The following is a 7,417-nucleotide window of genomic DNA, read 5'->3' as shown; positions in this document are numbered from 1 at the left end:
CTGTGATATATTTGCCCTTGTATCTGTAAATAAAAAAAATATTATGGTGTGGTATAAATTAATGGATTGTCAGTGATCAAACTTAAATAATATTTGATCTTAAAAAGTATATATTTAGTTTTAACTAATATCTATCAAATATAAAATATAATAAAAGTGTCACTGAAACTGAATCACCATATAATATGATGACTAAGTGATATATTTCGTAATGATTAAGAAATTGAAGATTAGTAACACATCTTAACTTTGGTGACAGAAAATTTTGTTCGCTAAAATAATTATGAGTAACTGCCATAATACATACCTTGAAAGTTGGCATAAAATTTTCCCGAACTGCATTTGTTGCCCCAAATGAAGTCATTTGAAAGCAATTGTTATATTATTGGATATGTGTCAAAAAGTGTATAGAATCTGTTCCTATTCCTGAAACCAATGAGTACAATGGTTCTGGTGGTGGATCCAATGGTATCAATTTCACTTTACCATTTGCGCAACACAATCCATTGGCTTCGTTTTTGTATTTTAATGCCTTACAGTGTGAGCAAACCAAGTTCATAGAACCAATAACAACACATTGGTAGTTACTGTAGTCAATTGACACATCGTAACTGAAAGCAGCTCGATTCAAACTTGCGCGATTATTAGTTGAATGTCGCGCTCGCGCTTCACGCGTTTGTGATATCCGAATTCTTTCACGTTCATTTCCGTCGTCACGTTCTTGTGCAGTACGATTAGATCGGTAATTAGCTTGGTTTATAGCATTTCTGGTTCTTCTACCTAAATTGCTTCGTCTTATAGGAGGCATATCAAATATAAATTATTTTTTCACTAATCACGAACTAAACAAACACTAACTAACTAAACACTCTGCACAAAACACGATATACGAATTTGTTTCGTGTATCAGTTGACAATTCATCTGTCATCTGTCAAAAGTCATCTGTAAGAGACAACTTTTTTTTTTAAATTTGATATGACTCGAATTCAAATCCTTTTAAGCCGTACGAATTGTTTTATTTATTTAAAATTTGGATATTAAAAATAATAAAACACTGTTGGTAACGCGATTTTTGTTTGACTGATGTAATGACGTGGAAACTGATGCATTTTATCTCGCGTGCCGAAACTAATACAAAAGAAACGCGAGTTTCGGAACGCGACATTAAACTCCTCCAACTATGTATTCTGTGCTCCAACGCACACACGCACATTGTTTTGATAGATATGATCTTTGACATTAGGAACACACTTGTATCACACACCAGGATCTTTGCTTAGACAACAGTGAGTGCTTGTAATTTAATATGAACTTTATACCATACCAGTAAAGCTCAAATTGACTACGTTTTAGTTACAAATCATTTGTATGGGAAAAAGAAAAGGGCTATTTTTAGGGGTTTTCCAGCAATAATTCTAATTTTTCTCGCCGTAAAAACCATCCTTGAACTTCAACGAACATTTTAAAAAAAGATTTGGCCAAATTGGTCCCGGCGTTGTTGAGTTATGCGCTTACCAACACATTTTGCGATTCATTTTTATATATAAGATATCAATATTTTGTTCATATAAGAACATTTTAAGCTACCTGGCATGTTGCTGGTATCCATTAGCATTCCAGACGGATATTTTGTATTTGCTGTAGTGACTATCAGTCATTAGCCTAGCTTGGTAACGACGACGGTGAGTAAATTCATCATTAGAGTCATTTGTTTCATAAGTTTTCCAATCATTTCCTCTAATATACTAAGAGAACTTATAAGTTCAGTGGTGCTTGGCGTTGTCTGCGTATTAGGTTGGTAACTGGTTGTAGTAGGTTGGTTAGTTACTGCGTGTGCGTATGAGATATAAGGATGGTTGTATTGCTGCTTTAGGTGAGTTAGATGGTATGGGCTGTTTTGGTGGCTGTAAGTTTCTTTTTTTTCTCAGTGCTGGATAAATTGTTTTTGTAACGCTTTAAGGACTAGGCATCTCCTATAATTTCCAGGATGATCAACGTCACAGTTGACGCATTTTACTTTATCGTCACGTGTTTTGCACGTCCAATTATCAATATAAAATATTAGCAGTGGCTCCTTTGTTGCCTAACGTTTTATATTATGTATATTTACAACTTCGTGTCGTTGTTCAGCTAGGGCTGTTTTAATTGTGTTTGTATCTGTTGCATGATGTAGTCCTTTTATGACAAATTTAAAAGTTTTTTTCGGATTTTGGTCGAAAAGTATGATATTGCGTGTTTCTATTGTCCAATTCTTTTATTAAAACTTTGAAATGTTCATGGTCAACCATTTGAAACTTCATTGTTTCAGATCCTTCCTCATTATTTTTATTGTATAATGATTGGATATTGCCTTGAGAAAGTCATGCATATGTTTAATAACCTTATATATTGTTACTGAGGGCGGTCTGGGAATTGCTTTTGGTTGGTTTTTTTTGTTGTTCTGGTTTTCTTCTGTTTCTTCTGCCAGGGCACTCAAACTATTGTATATTGGGAAGGATTTTTGAAGTCAATAGTCGCTGATTTTCGTCTGTTTTCGGACTAATTGTTTTTCGGGACTTTAAGAGTTTTTTGTTTGTAACCGTATTCCATTCGTGCATTTGAGGGGTTTCAGTTATTGGCAGTTGATTGTTATTTCGAATAGCATTCAATTGATGAATCGACAGAAAGATGTTGTGGATTAGCCATTACGTATTGAAATTAAGAGTACAGATCACTTGATAGTTATTAAATGTTTAATTTAATTATTTTTACGCGCGTCATATTTTGTTCGCTCGATTTACCGTTCCGAGAATAAGAAAGAAAATTCTCAGAAGGTAGCATTTTGCATAAAAAATAAAATTTAAATTTCATTTTCAATAGTTCACGTTTTAAATCACGTTCTTACCCTACAATAGTTGAGATTATGTTTACACTTTTTACGACCATCACTTCAGTTCCGTTCTAGCTCTCGAAGAGAACGGTCGTGTCCGGTCCGCCGAACCTACCTGCGCTTCCGAGAATTATCCGAAACTTTCTCTAAGACCGTCGATCCGTTATCACGTTTCCACCAGTGTCTACGTCAAAAAAGCGTCTGTAAGCGCCAAAAAGGTGCATTTACAGACAACGTTTAACGTCTGTAAACGCCGGAAAGCGTTTTACAAGCGGGGCAATGGCGTCCCGCACGCCAGAGCCAGCACCGCCTTCAGAAAGTTGCCGTTTAACAACCGACAAATGTGCCGATGATGGGTCCTGAACTCATCGAGTATTTAAAAAATGAAAACGCAGAGCTCAAAATTGAGGTTACTCAACTGCGAATATTGCTAATAAAGCAAGGAGACGAGCTCTCCGCAATGCGGATGTTGCTACAAGATGCCCTTACTAAACCCACCCCGGCGCAGATAGTACATCAACCTCAAGAGACGCCAAATGAAATCACATCTCAACCGCTAGAAAATGAAGATCCGGATGATGGATTCACCGTGGTGGGAAAGAGGAAGAGGGGCCCCATCACACCACCACAACCAAGTCAGCTGTCGAAGGCCGTCGATAAGGCTAGACATGGAACTGCAACCAAGCCGTCTACCCAACCCATCCAGCAGAGAGCCAAGGCCAACTCGCAACCATCAACCTCCAGAAATGCCGTCAGATCAGCTTCCACCAAGCCGCTAACTAAGACAGTTACCCAGCCAACGCCCAAACCAGCGGCCGTCAAGACGACCCAGCCTATTCAGGTAAGTAGCCAGGCTATTAATTCACTAAACACTTCTCCTCAAGCTACCACAGTTCCAAAAACTTCGGGAATTCTCTCACAATTTCCAACCTCACTACCTATGCCAACTCTTTCGGCGAACCCAAATCCAACCACCGCTCCAAAAAAGGAAAAAATCCCACCCATCGTTCTTCGTGACACGAAAAAATACTCAGAAATCCTTCGAATTGCGAAAGATAATTCAATAGAAATTACTGCAACTTTAAGCCGAAAGGACGGAACTCGCTTATTTGTACCAACTTCGAACGACTTCCGCAAACTGACCAAGTTTCTTGAAGACCAGAAATATGCATTTCACTCCTTCTGCCCTCCTTCTGAAAGGGCAATACGAGTCATCATCCGCAACATCCCAACGATTGTAACGGTTGACGAAGCCAAAGAACACCTTATTTCGCAAGGTTTCAACCCAAAATCTCTTCAAAGGTGGAAACTTAAATCAGGCCTTCCCATAATCCAGGTCGTTGTTCCTAACGAAGAAAGGAACATCATTAATCTCACCAAAATAGGCCTGTCAATCGTGAAAATCGAACTCCAGCGAGGCAACGGCCAGCCTGTGCAGTGCTACAACTGTCAGCTGTTTGGCCATTCCAGCTCTCGTTGTAGAGCGCCTCCCCGGTGTGTCAAATGCGCCGGACACCATGAAACCCGTTTGTGCACCAAGGTACGCGATGAGCCACCTAAATGCAGCAATTGTGGAGACCCACACACAGCCAATTACACAGGCTGCAGCTGTCGACCTGCTCCCAGGAATCTTAGACCAACCCATTCCAGACAAGCCTCCGGGAATACAAACTCTGCGTGGACCAACCAGGGAGGAAGGAGGTTAGCTCAAAAGCTGGCCTCCTCCAACCAGGCGGCTCCCGCCAATATCCCAGCCCCTGCCCCAATGCAGCCTTCTGCACTGCCAGCGGGTCTTCCAACTACCTTCATACTGCAGCAAATGCTCAGCATCCTGAAGTTCATTCAATCCCAACAATTATTTCCCAATGTAGCCGCCTAAGCGGCAACCTCCATTTCCATCTAGCTTTCAGCAGTTGTTTACTCGGCAAAATGGCTGCTTCCAAAGTGCTTAAAATCATGTGGAATGCCAACAGCTTACGCGACAAAAAAGTGGAGCTGAAACTCGTTCTTTCGTCTTCAGGCATCGATATAGCACTTATCCAGGAGACTCTCCTAAAACCCTCTCATCGTTTTTCCCTTCTAAACTACACGGTTTACAGGAATGACCGTATCCCAACTCGCGGTGGCGGAACTGCTATCCTAGTCAAAAAAGGAATTAAACACAACCTTCTCCCTTCAATTGTATCATCACCAAATATCGAGTCCACCTCTATCCAGGTGGAAACTCTCTCGTGATCACCTCTCTGTACAGGAAATGCTCCACACATGACTCGTCTGCCTTCAAAACGCTCTTTGACGGCCCAACCTCAAAAATAATCGGTGGAGACTTCAACGCTCATCATCCCATGTGGGATTGCGAGCGCGCAAATCGAACAGGCAACGACATCGCAGCACTGAGTGCAAACTTAGAGCTTGGTCTCGCCCTGCCGGATGAGCCTACCTATCACCCCGCTATTGGACAACGGGGCAGTCCATGCATTCTGGATTTTTTCATTCTCCAGAACATCAATCGTCCTTCTGATGTACAAGTTCTCGACGAGTTACATTCGGACCATCGTCCGATTATATTAACTCTCGGGGATTGTTGTGCAATCGAAATTCCTCGCTTCAAAGCCAGAAAGAAAACCGGCTGGAAGAGATATCAGGAAATTTTCTTGGAGTCCGGTCCAATCCAGAAGACTGATCGACCTGATCAACTCGAGCGTGCCGTGTCGAAGCTAACACGAGACATCCAGTCCGCCTATCACAATTCATCATTCGAAGTCCATCTTATTCAAACTCTCAAAGTGAGCCAGTTCCTGAAGGCATCAAGTCACAGATCCGACTCAAAAATCGTCTCTATCGTAGAGCTCGTGCCACCCTCAACTCGGCAGACAAAGGGAGGCTAACAGAGTAACACGAGAAGTGAAGGAATCCATTAAAGCCTGGCAATCCGAGAAATGGAATTCATTTCTAGCGGACCAAAAGCTGGATGGCCCCGCAACTTTCTGGCGACTCTCTAAAAGCCTCGTGGGGAAGGCGCAAATCGTCATACCCCCCTAAAGTCAGCGGAGACAGGAACTTTTGCAGTCACCGACCACGAAAAGGCCGAGCTCCTCGCTAAAACCTATGAGGCCCAAATGGAACGCCTCCCTCTTGCTACAAATATAAACGCTGCTGAGAACGACGAAATCATTAGGAATTCCAACTCCGTTCGTTCGCAAGTGCCTCCGAGTTATCTTTTAAACCATCTAGTCACTCCTAAAATACTCACTCAAATGATCAGCAAGATTCGGAATAAGAAGGCCCCGGGTTTCGATAATATTTCGATAGCTCAACTAAAAGATCTTCCCTACAAGCAGCTCGCCGAACTAAGTAATATCATCAACGCCATCCTGAGGCTGCAACACTTTCCATCCACATGGAAACATGCATTCATCGCAGTTATCCCCAAAAAGGAGCTAAGTCATCACCTTCTGACTACAGACCTATCAGCCTACTAAGTTCCATTTCCAAACTTGCTGAAAGAGCAATTGTTTGTGCTCTTAATGATTCCACGAAGACAAACAATATCATTCCAGATGAGCAATTCGGGTTCCGCTCTAAACATACTCAAAATCAACGCATAATAACGCATACGCAAAAATCAACTGTGCTTTTAACCGACGTGAAAGACTTGGAGCGGTCTTCTTGGACCTAACCAAAGTCTTTGACAAGGTTTGGCACGAAGGTTTAGTGGCGAAATTCATCCGATTAGGTCTACCTGATGACCTAACAGCTTTTATCAAATCATTTCTGTCAGGACGATCGTTCCAAGTCAAGATTAAAGATATTCTCTCTAGCCGGAAAACCATCGACGCAGGAGTTCCACAAGGCTCCCCACTGGCACCCGCTCTATTTAATATGTTTCTTTCAGATATCCCTAGGAGACCACAAGTTGAGGCTGCTTTTTACGCAGACGACACTGCTTACTTTGCTTCTTCAAGAGTAGCACCGCACATCCGAAGCAGACTCCAAAAACAACTCGATGAGACGGTTCAGTGGTTACATTTCTGGAGGTTGCAGGTCAACCCAGAGAAAACACAGGCCATCTTCTTCCACAAGAAGCGTTTTGCACCGAGCATTTCGCGTCTTAAAATCGAGAACGCCGAAATCTCATGGTCAGAAGAAGCCACCTATCTCGGTCTTGTCTTCGATCGCAAATTTAGGTGGAATTCTCACATTCAAAAGTCCCTCCATAAAGGTCAAGGTAATGTTAATTTGCTGTTCCCGCTTATCAACAGAGCCAGCAGGCTTCCTCTATCTATAAAATCTCTCCTGTACAAGATGCTGGTTCGATCAGTCGTTCTATACGGCTCCAGTATCTATCTAAAATACGTCTCACCTACCCAGGTGGAACGTCTCCAAGTGTTTCAAAACAAAATTCTCAGGATAATTATCAATGCCCCATGGTTCGTCAGGAACAATCAAATTCATAGAGAAATAGATGTCCTCTAAGTTCACGATTTTATTTCCGAGGTTTACTCGAGATATTTCTCCACTCTTCGTCTCTCGAACAATAGATGTGT

Source organism: Rhynchophorus ferrugineus, unplaced genomic scaffold (assembly GCF_030347505.1).
Source record: "Rhynchophorus ferrugineus isolate W39M unplaced genomic scaffold, kcgeb_rfMv2 rfM1, whole genome shotgun sequence".
Classification (NCBI taxonomy): domain Eukaryota; kingdom Metazoa; phylum Arthropoda; class Insecta; order Coleoptera; family Curculionidae; genus Rhynchophorus; species Rhynchophorus ferrugineus.
This window is presented reverse-complemented; position numbering follows the sequence as displayed.